This window comes from Triticum dicoccoides, chromosome 4B, assembly GCF_002162155.2.
Source record: "Triticum dicoccoides isolate Atlit2015 ecotype Zavitan chromosome 4B, WEW_v2.0, whole genome shotgun sequence".
Taxonomy (NCBI): domain Eukaryota; kingdom Viridiplantae; phylum Streptophyta; class Magnoliopsida; order Poales; family Poaceae; genus Triticum; species Triticum dicoccoides.
The window spans coordinates 651061873-651087067 of NC_041387.1; positions in this window are offsets into that span (position 1 = coordinate 651061873).

Sequence of the window (25195 nt, forward strand, 5' to 3'; positions counted from 1 at the left end):
ATGGTTACGTCGATGCAAGCTTTGACACTGATCCGGACGATTCTAAATCGCAAACCGGATACATGTTTATATTGAACAGTGGAGCTGTCAGTTGGTGCAGTTCTAAACAAAGCGTCGTGGCGGGATCTACATGCGAAGCAGAGTACATAGCTGCTTTGGAAGCAGCAAATGAAGGAGTCTGGATGAAGGAGTTCATTTCCGATCTAGGTGTCATACCTAGTGCATCGGGACCAATGAAGATCTTCTGTGACAATACTGGTGCAATTGCCTTGGCAAAGGAATCCAGATTTCACAAGAGGACCAAGCACATCAAGAGACGCTTCAATTCCATCCGGGACCAAGTCCAGGTGGGAGACATAGAGATTTGCAAGATAAATACAGATCTAAATATTGCAGACCCGTTGACTAAGCCTCTTCCACGAGCAAAATATGATCAGCACCAAGGCTCCATGGGTGTTAGAATCATTACTGTGTAATCTAGATTATTGACTCTAGTGCAAGTGGGAGACTGAAGGAAATATGCCCTAGAGGAAATAATAAAGTTATTATTTATTTCCTTATATCATGATAAATGTTTATTATTCATGCTAGAATTGTATTAACCGAAAACATGATACATGTGTGAATACATAGACAAACTTAATGTCACTAGTATGCCTCTACTTGACTAGATCATTAATCAAAGATGGTTATGTTTCCTAACCATAGACATGAGTTGTCATTTGATTAACGGGATCACATCATTAGGAGAATTATGTGATTGACATGACCCATTCTGTTAGCTTAGCACTTGATCATTTAGTATGTTGCTATCGCTTTCTTCATGACTTATACATGTTCCTACAACTATGAGATTATGCAACTCCCGTTTACCGGAGGAACACTTTGTGTGCTACCAAACATCACGACGTAACTGGGTGATTATAAAGGAGCTCTACAGGTGTCTCCAGAGGTACATGTTGAGTTAGCTAATGAGTTAGTTACGGGATGATGCATTACGTAACGAGTAAAGAGACTTTCCGGTAACAAGATTGAACTAGGTATTGAGATACCAATGATCAAATCTCAGGCAAGTAACATACCGATGACAAAGGGAACAACATATGTGGTTATGCGGTTTGACCGATAAAGATCTTCGTAGAATATGTAGGAGCCAATATGAGCATCCAGGTTCCGCTATTGGTTATTGACTGGAAACGTGTCTCGGTCATGTCTACATAGTTCTCGAACCCGTAGGGTCCGCACGCTTAAGGTTTTGATGACAATTATATTATGAGTTTATGAGTTTTGATGTACCGAACTTTGTTCGGAGTCCCAAATGTGATTACGGACATGATGAGGAGTCTCGAAATGGTCGAGACATGAAGATTGATATATTGGAAGCCTATATTTGGATGTCGGAAGTGTTCCGGGTGAAATCGGGATTTTACCGGAGTACCGGGAGGTTACCGGAACCCCCCGGGGGCTTAATGGGCCATAGTGGGTGAGGGAGTCCTGTATTAGGGGGTGTCCGGATAGTCGAACTATCACCGTTGGCCGGACTCCCGGACTATGAAGATACAAGATTGAAGACTTCGTCCCGTGTCCGGATGGGACTTTCCTTGGCGTGGAAGGCAAGCTTGGCGATACGGATATGTAGATCTCCTACCATTGTAACCGACTCTGTGTAACCGTAACCCTCTCCTGTGTCTATATAAACCGGAGAGTTTTAGTCCATAGGACGAACAACAATCATACCATAGGCTAGCTTCTAGGGTTTAGCCTCTTTGATCTCGTGGTAGATCTACTCTTGTACTACCCATATCATCAATATTAATCAAGAAGGATTAGGGTTTTACCTCCATCGAGAGGGCCCGAACCTGGGTAAAAACATCATGTCCCTTGTCTCCTATTACCATCCTCCAAGAGGCACAGTTCGGGACCCCCTACCCGAGATCCGCCGGTTTTGACACCGACATTGGTGCTTTCATTGAGTTCCTCTGTGTCGTCACCTTTAGGCCCGATGGCTCCTTTGATCATCAACAACGACGCGGTCCAGGGTGAGACTTTTCTCCTCGGACAGATCTTCGTATTCGGCAGCTTTGCACTGCGGGCCGATTCACTTGGCCATCTGGAGCAGATCGAAAGCTACGCCCCTAGCCATCAGGTCAGATTTGGGAGTTTGAACTACACGGCTGACATCCGCGGAGACTTGATTTTCGATGGATTCGAACCACAGCCAAGCACGCCGCACTGTCTCGATGGGTATGATCTAGCTCTGCCGCCGAACAGTGCCCTGGAGGCCGCACCAGCGTCCGCTCCGACCCTTAGCTCGGAGCCGGCTTCGCCGATCGAGGACGAGTGGCTGGACACCGCCTCGGGGGCTATGATCTCTACGGCGATTGAGCCGAACACCATCCCTGTCCTTTGCAAAGCCCGTGACTCCGAGGTGCCGGACTCCTCTTCGGACTCCGAACCTCCCGCGCCCCTGCCAATGAAATCCGATTGAGCGCCGGTTATGGAGTTCACTGCTGCGGACATCTTTTAGCACTCGCCCTTTGGCGACATCCTGAATTCACTAAAGTCTCTCTCTTTATCAGGAAGGTTGGGATGCGGACGACGAAGAAATTCAACACCCACCCACCACCCACTTTGTAGCCACTGTCGATGATTTAAGCGACATGCTCGACTTCCACTCTGAAGACATCGACGGTATGGACGAGGTTGCAGGAGACAACCAAGAACCAGCGCCTACAGGGCACTGGAAGGCCACCTCGTCATACGACATATACATGGTGGACATCCCAAAAGATGGGAATGGCAATGGAACAACAGAGAATGACCTCTCCAAGAAACAGCCCAAGCGCCGGCGTCAGCGGCGCCGCTCTAAATCCCACCACAGCAAAAACGGTGATTCTGGCACGGGAGATAATAACACCCTGGACAGTGCCGAAGACAACCCCCTCCAGCAGGATTCAGCACAGGAGGAGGGAGAAGCCAGCCCTCATGATAGAGCGACAGACAAAGAGGTAGAGGACGATAATTATATGCCTCCCTCCGAAGATGAAGCAAGCCTCGACGACGATGAATTTGTCGTGCCCGAGGATCCCGTCGAACAAGAGCGTTTCAAGCGCAGGCTTATGGCCACGACAAGCAGCCCCAAGAAAAAGTAGCAGCAACTTAGAGCTGACCAAGACTTGCCAGCTGACAGATGGACCGAAGTCCTTGCAGCCGAAGAGTACAAACTCGATCGCCCCTCCAAGAGCTACCCAAAACGCAGGCTGCTACCCCAATTAGAGGAGGAAGCACCCAAACCTACATCACCAGCGCATGACGCGGTCGACCGGCCACCTCGTGGCCGCGACAGAGAGTCCTCTAGGCCCTCCACTAAAGCCGCACCCCGGCGTCGCTCGAAAAGTACAAAGCCACGGGGAAATGCGCCAGACTTGCGAGACATATTGGAGGACAAGGCAAGGCAAATAAGATCGATCTATGGATCGCGTGGGCGCCCCACGACACGTGATGACAACCGTCACACCGGATACAGTAATTCCGGCCAGGCCGAACACAGTAGACAAAGCTCATTTGAGCTGCGTCGTGATATAGCCCAATACACAGGCGCCGCACACCCACTATGCTTCACAGACGAAGTAATGGATCATCAAATGCCCGAGGGTTTCAAACCCATAAACATTGAATCATACGACGGCACAACAGACCCTGCGGTTTGGATCGAGGACTATCTCCTTCACATCCACATGGCCCGCGGTGTTGATCTACACGCCATCAAATACCTCCCACTCAAGCTTAAAGGACCAGCTCGGCATTGGCTCAACAGCTTGCCAACAGAATCAATTGGTTGTTGGGAAGACCTGGAAGCCGCATTCCTTGATAACTTCCAGGGCACATATGTGCAACCACCAGACGCTGATGACCTAAGCCACATAATTCAGCAGCCAGATGAATCGGCCAGACAATTCTGGACACGGTTCTTAACCAAGAAAAATCAAATCGTTGATTGTCCGGATGTAGAGGCCCTTGCAGCCTTCAAACATAACATCCACGACGAGTGGCTTGCCCGGCACCTAGGACAGGAAAAGCCGAAATCCGTGGCAGCCCTCACTTCACTCATGACCCGCTTCTGCGTGGGAGAGGACAGTTGGCTAGCTCGCAGTAACAACCTGACCAAAAACCCTGGTAGTTCGGATACCAAGGACAGCAATGGCAGGTCGCGTCGCAACAAGCACAAGCGCCGCATTAACGGCGATAATGCTGAAGATACGACAGTCAATGCCGGATTCAGAGGCTCTAAACCCGGTCAGCGGAAAAAGCCGTTCAAAAGAAATACTCAGGGCCCGTCCAATTTGGACCGAATACTCAATCGCTCGTGCCAGATACATGGCACCCCCGAAAAACCAGCCAACCACACTAACATGGATTGTTGGGTGTTCAAGCAGGCAGGCAAGTTAAATGCCGAAAACAACGACAAGGGGCTGCATGGCGATGACGAGGAGGAGCCCCTGCCGCCGAACAATAGAGGACAGAAGGGCTTTCCCCCACAAGTGCGGACGGTGAACATGATATACGCAACCCACATACCCAAAAGGGAGCGAAAGCGTGCACTAAGGGATGTATACGCGATGGAGCTAGTCGCCCCAAAGTTCAACCCGTGGTCCTCCTGCCCGATCACTTTTGATTGAAGGGACCACCCCACTAGCATCCCCACGGGGGATTCGCCGCATTGGTTCTTGACCCAATCATTGACGGATTTCACCTCACTAGAGTCCTGATGGACGGCGGCAACAGCCTGAACCTGCTTTACCAGGATACAGTGCACAAAATGGGCATAGACCCCTCAAGGATTAAACCCACAAAAATGACCTTTAAAGGCTTCATACCAGGTGTAGAGGCCAACTGTACAGGCTCAATTACACTCGAAGTGGTCTTCGGACACCCGGATAACTTCCGAAGCGAGGAATTAATCTTCGACATAGTCCCGCTCTGCAGCGGCTATCACGCACTGCTCGGACGAACCGCATTTGCAAAGTTCAATGCGGTGCCGCACTACGCATACCTCAAGCTCAAGATGCCAGGCCCTCGAGGAGTAATCACGGTCAATGGAAACGCCGAACACTCTCTCCGAATGGAGGAGCATACGGCGGCCCTCGCGGCGGAAGTACAAAGCAGCCTCTTAAGGCAATTCTCGAGTCCGACTACTAAACGTCCGGACACCATCAAACGCGCCCGGAGTAACCTACAACAAGACTGCCTGGCACGTTCCGAGCACGCGTAGCAATGCGGCCCCAACCCTAGCCCTCGCGAAATCGCGAGACCAGTACCACGCGTACATAACTACGCTCTGGAGATACCATGGGCATAGGGGGAGGGGCACGACCACGGCATGCCCAGAGTGCGGCTCAACCGCACCAGGGGCTCCCAATTGTGTCATTCTTTTTTTTTCTTATTCTCAGGACTCCGTTTTCCCGAAGCCCTATCCGGTAGTAGAATCGCCGAACTCACGATGCAATAGCCAGGGAAGCAGAAAAGTTGCGTCGAGTGTCCAGGTGGTCTCTATTACGAGCAGTATACCTGTTTTACATACCATCCCGCAGCCTACCCCTGGAGGGGGACATGTTAAATAGTCCCATCCCTTGCTTATCGCACTATTTGTATCGTTCTGCTGTCATTGCAGTATCTTTTGAATAAACAATACATAGCTTCTGCTTATTATTGCATTCCTTTTTTTCATAAATGTTCATCTATGACATGTTGCACCCGTACAACTTGGTACGGTCAATACACCAGGGGCTTAAGTACCCCAAAACATGGTGTGATAAGTCCAAACACTTTCACAAGTGCGGCACCTCGAACTTATAGCAATATATGCATCGACTCCGAATCATGTCTTGGGTCAATCGTTGGGTTTGCCCGGCTCCCATGTTTTTGTACCTTACGTTCCGTTATATCGGCTAAGGTAGCGCTGGGAGAACCACTGCGATTGTGCCCCGGTTGAGCTAGGTTGAGCACCTCAGTGGAGAAAGCTAAAACTGACCGTCATGATAGGGTGAGAGCCGGTCGCTGTTCGAGAGGTTTTTTGGGTCCCTAAAGACTCATGCCGCTTAGAGCGAGGAGTCGGCATTGTCCGGCCAAGGCATGGATAGCGCCCCGAACTCGGTCTTCCGAATACCAGGGGCTTTGCCGAAATTTAAAATTATAGAATTCTATGGCTAAGTGAGAGTGTTCAAGCATTATAGTCCGGTTGCCTCGTTCGTCGTATTGAACGCCTCCCTCGAAGGACCCAAGAATGGGAACAAGAGCGCTCAAGTTTATCCCGAACACCCCAGCACTCGTGGCATGGGGGCTGAAGCCAACGACTCGCCATCTCTCAAATTTGATAAACGGTCGCATAGAAGGTAATATTTTAAATTAACAAGCGTTGCTTAGCGCATATGAACAAAGTTTTCAGCGTACAGGATAACAAATGCGAGTCTACTAAAAAATTACATCTTTGGAGCATTCACCCGCTATAAGGCGGGCACCCTTCAGAACGCCCTCATAGTACATCTTGGACTTGCGATACTCCTTGCCCGGCGGTGGCGCGTTCGTCACAAGCTTCTCGGCGTCCATCTTGCCCCAGTGCACTTTAGCACGGCCAAGGGCCCGACGGGCACCTTCAATGCAGACGGAACGCTTGATGACTTCAATCCATGGACAGGCGTCCACCAGCCACCGCACCAGACCGAAGTAGCTCCCAGGCATGGCTTCATTAGGCCACAACCGAACTATGAGGCCCTTCATGGCTTGTTCGGCCACCTTGTGGAGCTCGACTAGCTGCTTCAGCTGGTCGCTCAGGGGCACCGGATGTCCGGCCTCAGCATACTGAGACCAGAACACCTTTTCCGTCGAGCTCCCCTCCTCGGCTCGGTAGAATGCGGCAGCATCAGACACACTACAGGGCAGATCTGCAAACGCTCCTGGAGAGCTCCGATTCCGTAAGTAACAGATAATTCACTTTTATATGCTTGCTTTGCATATAGAATACCTTACCCGCCGCTATCTTTTTTATCGCCTCAATCTCCTGGAGGGCCTTCTGGGCTTCAGCCTTAGTGGCTTTGGCACTCTCAAGAGCCAAGGCGAGCTCGGACTCTCGAGTCTTCGAGTCACGCTCCAAACTCTCATGTTTTTCCACGAGAGCCTGGAGCTCTTGCCGCACCTCCGCCACCCGCGCCTCCTGCTTCTCTCGCTCGGTGCGCTCTGCGGCCGCACTTTTTTCGGCCTTGGACACTGCTTCCTTCAGGGTCGCCACCTTGTTCATGGCCCCTGCAATACTCACGTTATTCCTGTCATTTTTTGCAACCAAATCCTTTCTATAAGGTATTACTTTAATAAGGTATTACTTACCTTCCTTGTCCTCGAGCTGCTTCTTGGCAAGGCCGAGCTCGTTCTCGGACTGCTCGAGGCTCTCTTTCAACGCATTGACCTCCACAGTCAGTGCGGCAGAGGTCAGCAGCGCAACCTGCATTCCCATATTGACATATTTATGTTAGACTCCTGCGTATATATTTTTAGATCCTCAGCTCGGCTTTTCTTTCCGAACACCGAACTAAGCATCAGGGGCTACTGTCTATGCGGTAATATTCTTACATATCTTAAAAACTTACCTCAAAGCCTGTTAGAATGCTGGTACAGGCTTCAGTCAGCCCGCTCTTGGCGGACTGAACTTTCTGGATCACCGCACTCATGATAATGCGGTTCTCCTCGTTGATGGATTCACCGTTAAGCGCCTCCAGCAAGCTATCCGGTGCCTCCGGTTGGACGGAGGCCACCGGCGTCGCAGTCTTGCCCTTCTTACGAAGGGGCCGCCTGCCAGACTTCAGAACCATTGTAGGTTCCGGTACGGAGTCCGGCACAGGGCCGGACTTAGAGCCCTCTGGGGTTTTGCCCCCTTTGCGCCCGAAGTCCAGGAGGTCGCCTTGCGGTGCCTCCAGGACCACCTCCTCCTAGTTGGGCCCTGAGGGAGTCCTGGATTGGGGGGTGTCCGGATAGCCGGACTACCATCGTCAGCCGAACTGTCATCGGCCGGACTATCATCATCGACCGGACTCCAAGACTATGAAGATACAAGATTGAAGACTTCGTCCCGTGTCCGGATGGGACTTTCCTTGGCGTGGAAGGCAAGCTTGGCGATATGGATATGTAGATCTCCTACCATTGTAACCGACTCTATGTAACCCTAGCCCTCTCCGGTGTCTATATAAAACGGATGGCTTTAGTCCGTAGGACACAACATCAACCCTTACAATCATACCATAGGCTAGCTTCTAGGGTTTAGCCTCTTTGATCTCGTGGTAGATCCACTCTTGTAAACATCCACAATATCAATATCAATCAAGCAGGACGTAGGGTTTTACCTCCATCAAGAGGGCCCGAACCTGGGTAAAACATCGTGTCCCTTGTCTCCTGTTACCATCCGCCTAGACGCACAGTTCGGGACCCCCTACCCGAGATCCGCGGGTTTTGACACCGACATTGGTGCTTTCATTGAGAGTTCCTCTATGTCGTCACCGATAGGCTTGATGGCCTCTTCAATCAACAACGACGCAGTCCTGGGTGAGACTTTTCTCCCCGGACAGATCTTCGTATTCGGCGGCTTCGCACTGCGGGCCAATTCGTTTGGCCATCTGGAGTAGATCGAAAGCTACGCCCCTGGCCGTCAGGTCAGGTTTGGAAGCCTAAACTTCACGGCCGATATCCGCGAGGACTTGATCTTCGACGGATCCGAGCCACAGCCGAGCGTGCCGCACTGTCACGATGGGCACGACCTAACTCTGCCGCTGGACAGTACCTTGGAGGCCGCGCACGAATCCGCTCCGGCCAATAGTCCGGAGCCGATCGAGCAAATCGAGGACGGATGGCTGCACACCGCCTCGGAAGCTGCAACTTTCACGGTGATGGAGCCAAACACTGACCTTGTCCCGCATAAAGCTCATGACTCCGAGGTGCCGGACTCCCTTCCGGACTCCAAACCTCCTGCGCCCCTGCCAATCAAATCCGATTGGGCGCCGATCATGGAGTTCACCGCTGCGGACATCTTTCAATACTCACCCTTCGGCGACATCTTAAATTCGCTGAAGCATCTCTCGCTATTCGGAGAGCCCTGGCCGGACTACGGCCAGGATGGTTGGGACGACGAAGAAATTCAGAGACCAGCCACCACCCACTTCGTAGCCACTGTCGATGATTTAACCGATGTGCTAAACTACGACTCCGAAGACATCAACGGTATGGACGACGATGACGGAGACAATCAAGAACCAGCGCCTACAGGGCACTGGAAGGCCACCTCGTCATACGATGTATATATGGTGGATACCCCAAAAGGAAGCGACGACGAGGATCAACGGGGCGCGGCAAAGGATAATCCCGCCGATAAACAACCCAAACAACGACACAAGCGCCACCCTAGACCCCGCCTCGGCAAGAACATCATTCCCAATGACCCAACATTAGAGCAGGGCCAACCAGTGGACGACGAACATGCAACCAAGCAACCGTCCGAACAAGACGAACTGGATGATCAACCCCTTCCCGGAGCAACCAACAGTCCGGACAGCCTCACACCGGACGCACCACCGGAGCATAAGAACCTTCACAAAAGACTCGTCGCCACTGCAAGAAGTTTGAAGAAGGAAAAACGGAAGCTCAAAACAGCGGAAGACATACTCAGAATGAAGTGGAACAAAATACTCAAGACCACAAGCAAGTATGCTGGAGGCACTATCCGAAGCCTTAGCGGCAGAGGAACTCACCGCGCTGCGCTCTACGGTGAATAGGGACGATGTGATACTCGATAAGAGATCCAAGTCCACCTCCTTTAAACCAGCAGAAGAAACAGTAAAATTCCAGGTCCACCCAACGGACCCGACAAAGACGGCCTCCATCGGGGCACAATTGAACCCTGATGTAGACGCCGCACTGCGAGAATTCCTTCGAGAAAATTGGGACATTTTCGCCTGGCACCCCTCGGATATGCCCGGAATCCCACACAGATTGGTAGAACATAGCCTAAACATCCTAAAAGGATTCAAGCCAGTCAAACAGGCTCTTCGACGATTTTCTGAACCCAAAAGACAGGCAATGAGAGAGGAACTAGCCAAACTATTGGAAGCCGGATTCATCAGAGACATCAAACATCCGGATTGGCTAGCAAACCTGGTAATGGTACCAAAGAAGGACAAATCCTGGCGCCTACGTGTCGATTTCAAAGACCTAAATAAAGCCTGCCCAAAGGATCCCTTCCCCCTCCCCCGCATCGACCAAATCATCGATGCCACTGCAGGGATTCATTGTGCTTCCTGGACGCATAGTCCGGCTATCATCAAATCAAGATGGCAGAAGCGGATCAAGCCGCAACGGCATTCATTACTCCATATGGACCATTCTGCTTCAACACGATGCCCTTCGGACTTAAAAACACCGGCACAACATATCAGCGCATGACTCAGACATGTCTGGCTACCCAGATCGGTAAAACAGTAGAGGCATACGTAGACGATGTAGTCGTCAAAACTAAACACGTCGAAACTCTAGTAGACGACTTGAGGGTCACATTTGACAACCTCCGAGCATATGATATTAAGCTGAATCCGGAAAAATGCGTTTTCGACGTACCAGCCAGAAAACTCCTGGGCTTCATTGTATCTGGTAGAGGAATTGAAGCAAATCCGGCCAAGATCCGAGATCTATCACAGCTGGATATTCCAAAAAACCTCAAACAGATCCAGAAATTGACTGGATGCGTGGCGGCCCTCAGCCGCTTTATCCCCGCTTACGAGAAAAGGCATTTCCCCTATATCGCCTCCTCAGGCACACCAAACACTTCGAGTGGACGGATGCTGCCACCGCCGGACTCGAAGAAATGAAGGCCATATTGGCAAGGAATCCGGTCCTGGCTGCGCCCAACGTGGGCGAACCAATGTTGTTATACATCGCCAGCAACACATCAAGTTGTAAGCGTGGTACTTGTCATCGAACGAGAGACAGAAGGGCTTAAATTCCCTCTTCAAAAACCAGTGTACTATGTATCCACTGTGTTAACCCCCTGCAAGTCCCGTTACCCGCACTATTAGAAGATAGCGTATGCGGTGTTCATGGCATCCCGGAAGCTCCGACACTACTTTCAAGAGTGTTTGATAATAGTGGCCTCCGAAGTACCACTTAACGACATTATAAACAACCGCGACGCAATGGGCAGGACTGCAAAATGGGCCATTGAGCTCTTACCATTCGATATAACTTACAAACCTCGGCGAGCTATAAAGTCACAAGTTTTGGCTGACTTTGTCGCTGAATGGACCGAAGCCGAACTCCCTAAAGAGTACGGCGCATACTCCAATTGGATTATGCACTTCGACGGCTCTAAAATGTTGGCCGGACTGGGGGCTGGCGTCGTATTGACGTCCCCGACCGGTGACACAGTCCAATACGTACTTCAAATAATGTACACGGACTCCAACAACGCAGCCGAATACGAGGCCCTTTTACATGGTCTCCGGATGGCAATCTCCATGGGCATTCAACGCCTAGAGGTGCGCGGGGATTCAAACCTCGCAATATCCCAAATAAATGGAGACTTTGATGCCAAGGATCCGAAAATGGCAGCATATCGCAACGCTGTCCTAAAAATGTCAGCTCGGTTCAACGGACTCGAATTCCATCACGTAGCCAGGGATAATAACCAAGCGGCCGACGTATTGGCACGCATCGGCGCAAAACGTGATGCTGTCCCTCCAAACATCTTCCTAGAACGGCTGTTCAAGCCATCCGTACTATGGGAAGAGGAGTCCGGAAATAACAAACCGGAAGCAGCCACACCAACCGACACAGAGCAATTTGACACAAGCGGCGATTCCGCCGCTGAAATAACACCTTCAGCCCACGACATAATGGCCGTAATCGCCCCGTGGACAGAACCATTCCTAGCCTACTTACTTAGGCAGGAACTTCCCGAAGACCAAAATGAGGCCCGCTGCATAGTTCGGTGATCTAAAGCCTACAAGGTCCACGAGGGAGAACTTTATAAAAAAAGCACAACCGGAGTCCTTCGAAGGTGTATCTCCGAAGAGGAAGGGCGAGACCTCCTGGCTGAAATTCACGCCGGACTAGGCGGACACCATGCTGCAGCCCGGGCTATTGTAGGAAAGGCATTCCGTACAAGATTTTATTGGCCAACCGCCCGGGCAGATGCTCAGGACTTAGTCCAAAGATGCGTCGGCTGTCAGCTCTTTGCTAATCAGAGCCACATGCCACCCACCGCCCTCAAAACTATACCCATTACCTGGCCGTTCGCGGTCTGGGGGCTTGACATGGTTGGACCACTTAAAGGGGGAACCCACAAGCAATGATACCTATTGGTCATGGTGGATAAATTCACCAAATGGATAGAGGCCAAGCCAGTTAAAACGGCAGAGTCCGGACCAGTGATAGACTTTATATCCGGAGTAGTACACCGTTACGGTGTCCCCCACAGCATCATCACCGATAACGGCACGAATTTTACGGCCGACGAGGTTAAATCATGGTGCAAAAATATGGGCATTAAGCTCAATTACGCTTCAGTCTATCATCCTCAAACCAAGTCAAGTGGAACGAGCAAATGGTCTAATAATGAGCGGCATTAAACCCAGATTAGTGCGGTGCCTTATGAAATCAGACACGCACTGGGTAGAGGAGCTCGACTCCGTACTCTGGGGGCTGCGGACAACGCCCAACCGTACTACCGGATTCACACCCTTTTTTATGGTGTACGGCGCAGAGGCAGTTCTGCCCTGCGACATTATTCATGACTCACCTCGAGTGCGCATGTATGAAGAAAGAGAAGCCGAGCTGGATCGGCAGGACAGCTTGGACGCATTGGAGGAAGAACGCGACGTCGCCAAAGCTCGTTCCGCATTCTATCAACAACAGGCTCGAAGATATCAAAGCAGAGAAGTACGGGCCAAGACTTACAATGTCGGCGAACTAGTTCTACGCCTGCCGGACAAGAAAAAGGACAAGCTCAAGCCCAAATGGGAGGGCCCCTTCATTATCAATCAAGTCCTGAGCGGCGGAGCGTACCGTCTACGAAATGCGTCGGATAACCGACTCAAGCCGAACCCATGGAACGCAGCCCGCCTCCGAAGATTCTATGCCTAGCGCCGGATTAAGAGTTCGTCCTATTCCCCTGCTCAAATTTTTTATACTTCAGCTGTCTTTTATTTCTCTTTCTTCTCTTAATCTCCTATCAAAAAGCCCTTAAGGGCCTACTTGCGCATTGTTCGCACACACTTGATGTGCCATCCGCACTCATTATACCTGGGGGCTTCTTTACCAGAAGCTTAAATTATAAGGGCTTCATGCCCAGCACATGTGTCAAGCTTCCACATGTACCTTTTATTCACCATTATATGCATCGATATGACTTAAGTTTTGGCCAAGCTGGGTTGCCTGGCTCCTGTGCTTACCCCTACGTTCCCAATTATTCGGCTCGGAGGTAAAGGGAGCACCACTGCGATTGTTACTGCCGGGTCAGCCGGATGTGTACCTCAGACTGGGTGAAGCCGAAAGCTAGCGTTCTTAAGGGAATATTCGGTCGGTGACTTGAAAGATGATTTTACCTACTTATTTATCTGCCCCCAGATGTTTTTCTGCTTTTTTCGCAGTCCGGACATGCACTTTAGGGCATGCCACCCCCAGAGGAAAGGAACCCTTAACAGAACTATTCTCCCTGGAAGATGTTTCTTACTAACCATGTAATATAACATAACTAGTTGGGCACTTGTTTGATAAAGCACTAATGACCCCTACGCCTGGTATCCATGCATACCCCGGTTGTTTCATAACGGAGAAGGTATTCGGACACACTCCGGACTCTAGGGTCCCGAGGTCGAAGCGAAAAGGTCGGTAAAGACAAACGATCTACAATCCGGCTAGAAGGCATTTTACATGTCATTTTATAATACATTGTCAAATTGGCTGACTGTATTCTTCCTTAATCCCGTCTAACAGGCTGTCTAATTTACAGTCCTGTTGGGAAAACTTAGCGGCCAACTCTACTTGGCCGTATACTAAACTTACAGGGATCTCCTTCCCATCGGGCCCCACAGGTCCGACCTCGGCCATGTGGTTGGGATCCGCCTTCTTGTACCACGTCTTTACCATGGCCCAGGCCTCCCTGGCACCTTGGCGGCATGCCGAAATCTTCCATAAATGGAAGCGCTGCCGCACTCCCTGAAGCTTCTCCGCAAGCTCCCCGAGACCCTCGGGTAAGGAAAAGGCTGGCCATAAAGCCTGGATGACGCCGCTCATTGCCTGCCAAACTCGTTCGATCAGTTGCAACAATTCGGGAAGTTGATCACCCGTTGATACGGGCATCTCCTCCGCAGGGCGACCTGTGAGTATACCTACAGACATATTTTGTCAATCGACTTCCTCGCCGAACTCTTCTTTTCAGAGGAGTTCGCTCAAGCACTTACTATAGATGCCGCGACGAAGCCGCTGATTCTCCTTAACGGAGCCAGACAGCTCGGCCCGAACGCCTTTCAGCTCTTCTCCAAGCTGGGCATGGGCATCCTGGAGCTTGTTCCTTTCGTGCTGCACCTTATGCAGCACCCTCTCGCTGGCCTTCAGCTGGCGCAGAAGTTCTTGCCTGTCCGGATCTTGTCCGGCAGCACCTGCAACATCATTATCAGACTTGCGCACAGGCCAAACACTACTTATCTTTTTAAATAATGTGTTACCAGGAGAGGTCCCTGTGTTTCCTCCTGCGGCAGCGAGTGCGGCCTCAAGTTGAGCCTTACACTCTTGCAGCTCCTGAGACAGTTGGGTATTCTTCTCGGTAAGACCCTGCGTTTCATATGATCCTTAAATCAGTTAATATAACTACTTTAAGTCTCGGGGGCTACTGGCATATATAACTATTAAATTCTCTTACCCGTATGTCTTTTACATACTGCTCCGTGGCTCTGGTCAAACCATCTTGAGTGGCACGGAGGTGCACGTCCCCTGCGTTAAAGGCATCCAACGCCTTAGGGGAGAAGCACGCGTCACGAAATACTGTCCGGCGGCGCCTATGGTTCATGGCACTCTCCACCTCAGACTTGGTGGCGGACAGTCTGTCGGCATCCTCCATTGGAGGAGCATCCGGCTCGCGCCTTGCGCTCGCCTCCCCCTCCGGACCAGGCGCTGGAGCTTGGCTGGTAGAGGTCGGATTGGCAATCTCTGCGCCCACAGTCCGGCGGGCGCTCTTCCTCCTATAAATGTCATGAGCACTCAAACGCTTCCTAGGAACGTTGCTCTAAATAATGAACTTGAAGGAGAACCCGCCTTGCAACGCCGAAGACTATACACACGTTGGACTTATCGTCATTGAAGCCTGGTTCGGGGGCTACTGAGGGAGTCCTGGATTGGGGTGTGTCCGGATAGCCGGACTACCATCGTCAGCCGAACTGTCATCGGCCGGACTATCATCATCGACCGGACTCCAAGACTATGAAGATACAAGATTGAAGACTTCGTCCCGTGTCCGGATGGGACTTTCCTTGGCGTGGAAGGCAAGCTTGGCGATACAGATATGTAGATCTCCTACCATTGTAACCGACTCTATGTAACCCTAGCCCTCTCCGGTGTCTATATAAACCGGATGGCTTTAGTCCGTAGGACACAACATCAACCCTTACAATCATACCATAGGCTAGCTTCTAGGGTTTAGCCTCTTTGATCTCGTGGTAGATCCACTCTTGTAAACATCCACAATACCAATATCAATCAAGCAGGACGTAGGGTTTTACCTCCATCAAGAGGGCCCGAACCTGGGTAAAACATCGTGTCCCTTGTCTCCTGTTACCATCCGCCTAGACGCACAGTTCGGGACCCCCTACCCGAGATCCGCCGGTTTGACACCGACAGGCCCCTTTTGGGACTCCACTACAGCGTCTTCTGCGTCACGAGGGGAGGAGGCGGTCGGAAGTGAAGTGCTATTCACATCCGACGAATCCAGGGAGCCGCTCGTCGAAGCGGGGAGCTTGTCCTTGGGCGTGCTACATGGTTGTATTCGGCGTTAGAAGACACTATGCGACAAATGAAAAATCATGAGTTATTCTGGAATCCGGACACTTACGATCTCCCGAGGGGCTTGGCCCTCGAGGGCCACTCCTCTTCGCCGTCGTCGGCGTTAGTGGAAAAGTACGGAGGAAGGGTCCTTCCTTTCTTGGACCCTCCGCCCCCCCAGCTGGGGCGGCCTTCCTTTTCTTCTCTCCCCCCTCTAGGGGAGAGGCCTCTTTTTCCTCCTCCTCGTCTTCACGGGAGGAGTCCGCCTCGGAATCGTCGGACGATGAGTCCGACAACACCTGGTGCCGGGCACTCCTTCGAGTTCCCGTGGCCTTCTTCTTGGCCTTCTTCTCCGGCACCACGTGAGGTGCCGGAACCAGCAGCCCCGTCAAGCGGGCGTCCGCTGGGTCTTCTGGTAAGGGAGCCAGACAGTTAACCTGCCCGGACTTCTTCTGCCAGGCCTGTCAAAGGTAAGGGAGCTTAGATCCCGCAAAGAGTCAAACTATGAAAAACAAGGGTCCTGTAAAGGGTAAAATAGCTTACTTCACCGGCTTGACGCTGTGAGCTGAATCCGCGATCTTCGGTAGCGGATGCGGGAGCCTCGGCGCCCTTGAACAGCACCTTCCAGGCATCTTCATACGTAGTGTCGAAGAACCTGCTCAAGGTTTGGTGCTGTGCCGGATCAAACTCCCACAAGTTGAAGGCCTGTTGTTGGCACGGGAGGATCCGACGGATGAGCATGACATGGAATACATTGACGAGCTTGATCTTCTTGTTCACAAGGTTTTGGACGCAGGTTTGGAGTCCGGTCAGCTCTTCCAAATCACCCCATGTCAGGCCCTTCTCTTTCGAGGAGGTGAGCCGTGTGGGGATGCCAGATCGGAATTCGGGGGCCGCTGCCCATTCAGGGTCACGCGGCTCAGTGATGTAGAACCACCCCGATTGCCACCCTTTGATGGTTTCCATGAAGGAGCCGTCGAGCCATTTGACGTTGGGAATCTTGCCCACCATGGCGCCTCCGCACTCTGCCTGTTGGCTGCCCACAACCTTCGGCTTGACATTGAAGGTCTTCATCCATAAGCCGAAGTGGGGCTTGATGCGGAGGAAGGCCTCGCACACAACGATAAACGTTGAGATGTTGAGGATGAAATTCAGGGCCAGATCGTGGAAATCCAGGTCGTAGTATAACATGAGCCCCCGGACAAATGGGTGGAGTGGGAAGCCCAATCCATGGAGGAAATGGGGAAGGAACACCACCCTCTCATGGGGCCTGGGGGTGGGGACGAGCTGCCCCTCGTCTGGAAGCCGGTGCGCAATGTCGTTGTGCAAGTATCCGACTTTCCTCAACTTTTTGATGTGCCCCTCCGTGACGGAGGAGGCCATCCACTTGCCTCTCACTCCGGACATGGCTGGGGAAGGTTGAGGCGAGATGTGCGGACTTGGGCACTGGAGCTCGAGTGCGCGGAAATGGATAAGCAAAGGAGGAAGAAGGCGTAGGTAAAAAGGTGGATCCTTATCCCCTTATATGGACGGACGAAACTATGCGTCCCCACCAGCCTGGTAAAACTCGCTTATCTCCCAAGCGCCATAATAAATGGCGCGGTTGGGATACCCACGCCCGTATTGATGAGAATCCCGGAATAAGGGGGCACGATCTCCACTTTGATAAGACGTGCCAAGGAAACCGCCTCGCTAAACACGCTGAGGTGGGACAGTAAAAATGATTCCAATAAAGGCTTGGCCGTGGTGTGACGTCACGCCACAGAATACGTCCGCGGATTGAATATGTGTAAAGATTATTCTCTCTACAGTGGTATGTGGAACTTATTTTGCAGAGCTGAACACTATCCTTGTGTTCAAAATCTTCTATGAAGTATTCGGAGGAGGAACCCGCCTTGCAATGCCGAAGACAATATGCGTGCCGGACTCGTTGTTATTGAAGCCTGGTTCAGGGGCTACTGAGGGAGTCCTGGATTAGGGGGTGTCCAGATAGCCGAACTATCACCGTTGGCCGGACTCCCGGACTATGAAGATACAAGATCGAAGACTTCGTCCCATGTCCGGATGGGACTTTCCTTGGCGTGGAAGGCAAGCTTGGCGATACGGATATGTAGATCTCCTACCATTGTAACCGACTCTGTGTAACACTAACCCTCTCCGGTGTCTATATAAACCAGATGGTTTTAGTCCGTAGGACGACAACAATCATACCATAGGCTAGCTTCTAGGGTTTAGCCTCTTTGATCTCGTGGTAGATCTACTCTTGTACTACCCATATCATCAATATTAATCAAGCAGGAGTAGGGTTTTACCTCCATCGAGAGGGCCCGAACCTGGGTAAAAACATCGTGTCCCTTGTCTCCTGGTACCATCCGCCTAGACGCACAGTTCGGGACCCCCTACCCGAGATCCGCCGATTTTGACACCGACAGTGGGCCTTAGTGGAGAAGAGGAGAGGAGGCTAGGGCAGGGCCGCGCGCCCCTCCCCCCTAGTCCGAATAGGACAAGGAGAGGGGGGCGACGCCCCCCTTTCCTTCCTCTCTCTCTCCCTCCTCTTTCCCCCCTTCTCCAAGTCCAACAAGGAAGGAGGGAGTCCTACTCCCGGTGGGAGTAGGACTCCCCTTGGCGCGACTCCTCCCTGGCCGGCCGCCCCTCCCCCCTTGCTCCTTTATATACGGGGGCAGGGGGGCACCTCTAGACACAACAATTGAACTTTTGATCTCTTAGCGTGTGCGGTGCCCCCCTCCACCATAGTCCTCCTCGATAATATTGTAGTGGTGCTTAGGCGAAGCCCTGCGACGGTAGAACATCAATATCGTCACCACGCCGTCGTGCTGTCGGAACTCTCCCTCGACACTCGGCTGGATCAGAGTTTGAGGGACGTCATCGAGCTGAACGTGTGCTAGAACTTGGAGGTGCCGTAGTTTCGGTGCTTGATCGGTCGGGCCGTGAAGACGTATGACTACATCAACCACATTGTTCTAACGCTTCCGCTTTTGGTCTACGAGGGTACATGGACAACACTCTCCCCTCTCGTTGCTATGCATCACCATGATCTTGCGTGTGCGTAGGATTTTTTTTGAAATTACTACATTACCCAACAATATTTGATATACAGGTTATTGATGTGTACCTTACTAGTGTTTATAGTAGCCCCTGAGTATTTGATACTTGTTCGGTTGCTAAGATTAGTAACTTGAAACAGGAGTTACAAAATAAACAGAGACTAGTTGAGAGTGAAGTGACGATGTGTGTTGGAAGTGGTTCCAATATTGATATGATCATCATCGCACACTCCCTATACTTTCGGGATTAGTGTTGAACCTAAATAAATGTTATTTGGTGTTTGCATTGAGCATGAATATGATGTGATCATGTTTATTGCAATATAGTTATTCATTTAAAGTCAGAGAATAATTGTTGTTCTGTTTATATGAATAAAACCTTCGAAGGTAATACGCCCAATGAAAATAGTTTGTTGGATCTCGATCGTGGTAACACACACATTCATAATATTGATGCCAAAAGATGCAAAGTTGATAATGATAGTGCAGATTATTTGTGGCACTGCTGTTTGGGTCATATTGGTGTAAAGCGCATGAAGAAACTCCATAAAGATGGACTTTTGGAATCGCTTGATTATGAATCATTTGATGTTTGCGAACCATGCCTTATGGGCAAGATGACTGAAACTCCGTTCTCCGGAACAATGGAACGAGCTAGTGACTTATTGGAAATAATACATACTGATGTATGCAGATGCGCTTAAAGTGGGGGGGGGTGTGATGTCCCTATTGGGCTGGGCCCTTCCCCATAAGGCCCCACCGTCAGGTCATAAGTGCCCTCTTGCTACCCATATGCAAGGGTCGTCTTAGACTTGCCTTCCCAGGATCGCTCCCACACCTATCACGGTTGTGATAGGCCTCATCAATTGTGTATCGATCGAAAGGCAGGGCGGTAGAGCCCCCAACCGATGGGAGTAGTTACGTCCAGTATGTCCCCCCTCGATTCCCTACATGCTATGATACCCCAGGGTGGGTAGGAGTGGGTCGAGTCCATATCACCGCGAAACAACTGCAGCGTCCAGATCTGATCTATCTACTCGGCAATTCATCCGGTGAGTTCACGGTCGCCAAAGAAGCCCCAAGAAGCATCAAACATTTCCGATGAGATCCATGGAGCTATTCTGAGATAGCAAGCACTAGCTCCCAGTGCGACTTCATAAAAAGCAATCAAAGATAAGATCGAAGAAAATGAAACACACGTGGTGGTCATTATAGCGGTTCCTTTAGATCCTAGAAAACGTCCAAAAAACCGGCTACGGAACTACCGAGCAAAGGCAAAAAGACAATAAGTAGATACATAAGATCGAGTCTCTTAAAAAAAATCAGACAATGTTCAAGCGGCCTGTCATTGAGACAAAAACGTGTTAAGCATATAAGCACTTTCGACTTGATTTGCAGTGGTCAGTTATGCAAGACGGGAAGAGAGTTTCCTTCTTCAGAGTCCTTTTATCCCAATATTAAGGATAGTGTGTGGGCCATTACTGAAAGAAGATGGTTGATCCCCTTGCCGACTCATTCCATCCTCCCCCCGGTGGGTCATCCTATTATCCACTCTGACGAGCAAAGAAGAAGAGAGACAGCATTCAAGCCAGCAATGGACAGAGGTATGAGACGATAAAGGTAAAGAGAAGGGGCTGTTGTTGGTGCATAACATATCTTTCCTATCTACGATCTTTCTCGGTGCATAAGTGAGGCTTCGCGGTCAAAGTACCACATAAGCAATAAAGCCAATAGACCTTGAATAGCTTGTACAAAATAACTTGTGAAGAGGATTTACTAGAGTCTAAAAATCTTGTACGCAAGTTGGCACAACGCTTTCAATCAATCTTGCTAATCTGGTCTGCCCAGTCAAATCAGCGATCATGCCCCCCTTATTCTAGTGGAGGAACAACTTCATCAGATTCATTCCCTTGCTAATCTGCCTTCAAGCCTTGTTCCTTGTTCCGCTTCATCTATCGTAAAATTCTATATGCCATGAGTGTTGATGTTCGTGGCGGGTATCGTTATTTTCCGACCTTCACAAGATGATTTGAGCAGATATGAGTATCTACTTAATGAAACATATGTCTGAAACATTTGAAAAGTTTAAAGAATTTCAAAGTGAAGTGGAGAATCATCGTAACAAGAAAATAAAGTTTCTATGATTTGATCGTAGAGGAGAATATTTGAGTTACGAGTTTGACCTTCATTTTAAACAATGTGGAATAGTTTCTCAGCTCAGGCCACCTGGAACACCACAGCGTAATGGTGTGTCTGAACATCGTAACTGCACTTTATTGGATATGGTGCGATCTATGATGTCTCTTACCGATTTACCAATATCGTTTTGGGGCTATGCATTAGAGACAGCTGCATCCACTTTAAATAGGGCACCATCAAAATCCGTTGAGACGACGCCTTATAAACTATGGTTTGGCAAGAAACCAAAGTTGTTGTTTCTTAAAGTTTGGAGCTGCGATGCTTATGTGAAAAAGTTTTTCAACCTGATAAGCTCAAACCCAAATCGGAGAAGTGCGTCTTCATAGGATACCCAAAGGAAACAGTTGGGTACACCTTCTATCACAGATCCGAAGGCAAAATCTTTGTTGCTAAGAATGGATCCTTTCTAGAGAAGGAGTTTCTCTCGAAAGAAGTGAGTGGGAGGAAAGTAGAACTTGATGAGGTAACTGTACCTGCTCCCTTACTGGAAAGTAGTTCATCACAGAAATCAGTTCCTGTGATTCCTATACCAATTAGTGAGGAAGCTAATGATGATGATCATGAAGCTTCAGATCAAGTTACTACCGAACCTCGTAGGTCTTCCAAAGTAAGATCCGCACCAGAGTGGTACAGTAATCCTGTTCTGGAAGTCATGTTACTAGAACATGATGAACCTATGAACTATGAGGAAACGATGATGAGCCTAGATTCCGCAAAATGGCTTGAGGCCATGAAATCTGAGATGTGATCCATGTATGAGAACAAAGTGGGGACTTGACCGATGATCGGCAAGCCATATTAAATAAATGAATCTTCAAGAGGAAGACGGACACTGATAGTAGTGTTACTATCTACAAAGCTCGACTTGTCGCAAAAGTTTCTTTTGACAATTTCAAGGTGTTGACTACAATGAGATTTTCTCAACTGTAGCGATGCTTAAATCCGTCCGAATCATCGTAGTAGTTGCCATATTTTATGAAATCTGGCAAATGGATGCCAAAACTGCATTCCTTAAATGGATATTTTTTTAAAGAAAAGTTGTATATGATGCAACTAGAAGGTTTTGTCAATCCTAAAGGTACTAACAAGGTGTGCAAGCTCCAGCGATCCATCTATGGGCTCGTGCAAGCATCTCGGAGTTGGAATATACGCTTTGATGAGTTGATCAAAGCATATAGTTTTATACGGACTTGCGGTGAAGCCTATATTTACTGGAAAGTGAGTAGGAGCACTACATCATTTCTGATAAGTATATGTGAATGACATATTGTTGATTAGAAATAATGTAGAATTTTCTGGAAAGCATAAAGGAGTGTTTGAAAGGAGTTTTTCTAAGAAAGACCTCGGTCAAGCTGCTTACACATTGACCATCAAGATCTATAGAGATAGATCAAGATGCTTGATACTTTTTTTCAATGAGTACATAGTTTGATAAGATTTTGAAGTAGTTCAAAATGGAACAATCAAAGAAGGAGTTCTTGCCTGTGTTGCAAGTTGTGAAGTTGAGTAAGACTCAAAACCCGACCATGGCAGAAAATAGAAAGAGAATGAAAAGTAATTCTCTATGCCTCAGTCATAGGTTCTATAAAGTATGGTATGCTGTGTACCAGACCTATTGTGTACCTCACCAGGAGTTTGGCAAGAGGGTACAATAGTGATCTAGGAGTAGATCACTGGACAACGGTCAAAATTATCCTTAGTGGAATAAGGAAATATTTCTCGATTATGGAGGTGATAAAGAGTTACGTCGATGCAAGCTTTGACACCGATCTGGATGACTCTAAGTCTCGGTCTAGATACATATTGAAAGTGGGAGCTATTAGCAAGAGTAGCTCCGTGCAGAGCATTGTAGACATAGAAATTTGCAAAATACACATACGGATCTGAATGTGGCAGACCTGTTGACTAAACTATTCTCACAAGCAAAACATATCACACCTTAGTACTCTTTGGGTGTTAATCACATGACGATGTGAACTAGATTACTGACTCTAGTAAACACTTTGAGTGTTGGTCACATGGCGATGTGAACTATGGGTGTTAATCACATGGTAATGTGAACTATTGGTGTTAAACCACATAGCGGTGTGAACTATATTATTGACTCTAGTGCAAGTGGGAGACTGAAGGAAATATGCCCTAGAGCAACAATAAAGTTATTATTTATTTCCTTATTTCATGATAAATGTTCATTATTCATGCTAGAATTGTATTAACCGAAAACTTAGTACGTGTGTGAATACATAGACAAACAGAGTGTCACTAGTATGCCTCTACTTGACTAGCTCGTTGAATTAAACATGGTTAAGTTTCCTAGCCATAGACATGAGTTGTCATTTGATTAACGGGATCACATCATTAGAGAATGATGCTATTGCTTTCTTCATGACTTATACATGTCCCTATGACTATGAGATTATGCAACTCCCGAATACTGGAGGAACACTTTTTGTGCTACCAAACGTCACAACGTAACTGGGTGATTATAAAGGTGCTCTACAGGTGTCTCCGATGGTACTTGTTGAGTTGGCATAGATCAAGATTAGGATTTGTCACTTTGATTGTCGGAGAGGTATATCTGGGCCCGCTCGGTAATGCACATCACTATAAGCCTTGCAAGCAATGTGACTAATGAGTTAGTTGCGGGATTATGCATTACAAAACGAGTAAAGAGACTTGCCGGTAACGAGATTGAACTAGGTATTGAGATACCGACGATCGAATCTCGGGCAAGTAACATACCGATAACAAAGGGAACAACGTATGTTGTTATGCGGTTTGACCAATAAAGATCTTTGTAGAATACGTAGGAGCCAATATGAGCATCCAGGTTCCGCTATTGGTTATTGACCGCAGATGTGTCTCGGTCATGTCTACATAGTTCTTGAACCCGTAGGGTCCGCACGCTTGACGTTCTGTGACGATTTGTATTATGAGTTATGTGATTTGATGACTGAAGTTTGTTCGGAGTTCCAGATAAGATCGGGGACATGACGAGGAGTCTCGAAATGTTCGAGATATAAAGATGGATATATTGGATGGCTATATTTGGATCTCGGAAAGGTTCTGAGTGGTTCGGGTATTTACCAGAGTACCGAAGAGTTACGGGAATTCGCCGAGGAGTATATGGGCCTTATTGGGCTTTAATGGAGAGAGAGAGAGATGAGCTACCTAGGGCAGGCCACGCGCCCCCAAGGCCTAGTCCAAATTGGACTGGGGGAGGGGCGGCGCCCCCTCTTTCCTTCTCTTCTCTCTTCCCCTTCCTTCTCTCCTACTTCTACTACTTGGAAGGGGGGGGGGGAATCCTACTCCCGGTGGGAGTAGGACTCCCCAGGGCGCGCCATAGTAGAGGGCCGGCCCTCCCCCTTCTCCATTCTTTTATATACGGGGGAAGGGGGCACCCCATGGACATACAAGTTGATCATTGATCTCTTAGCCGTGTGCGGTGCCCCCCTCCACCATAATCCACCTCGGTTATATCGTCGTAGTGCTTAGCCGAAGACCTGCGCCGGTAGCTTCATCATCACCGTCATCATGCCGTCATGCCGAGAAACTCTCCGTCGACACTATGCTAGATCGGAGTTCGTGGGATGTCACGGAATTGAACGTGTGCAGATCGCGGAGGTGACATACGTTCGGTACCAGGATCGGTCGATCATGAAGACGTACGACTACATCAACCATATTGTCATAACGCTTCCGCTTTCGGTCTACGAGGGTACGTGGACAACATTCTCCCCTCTCGTTGCTATGCATCACCATGATCTTGTGTGTGCGTAGGAAAATTTGAAATTACGACGTTCCCCAACACATGGGCCCTAGTGGAGAGAGGAGGCCGGTGGCCAGGTGGAGGCGTGCACCCCCCA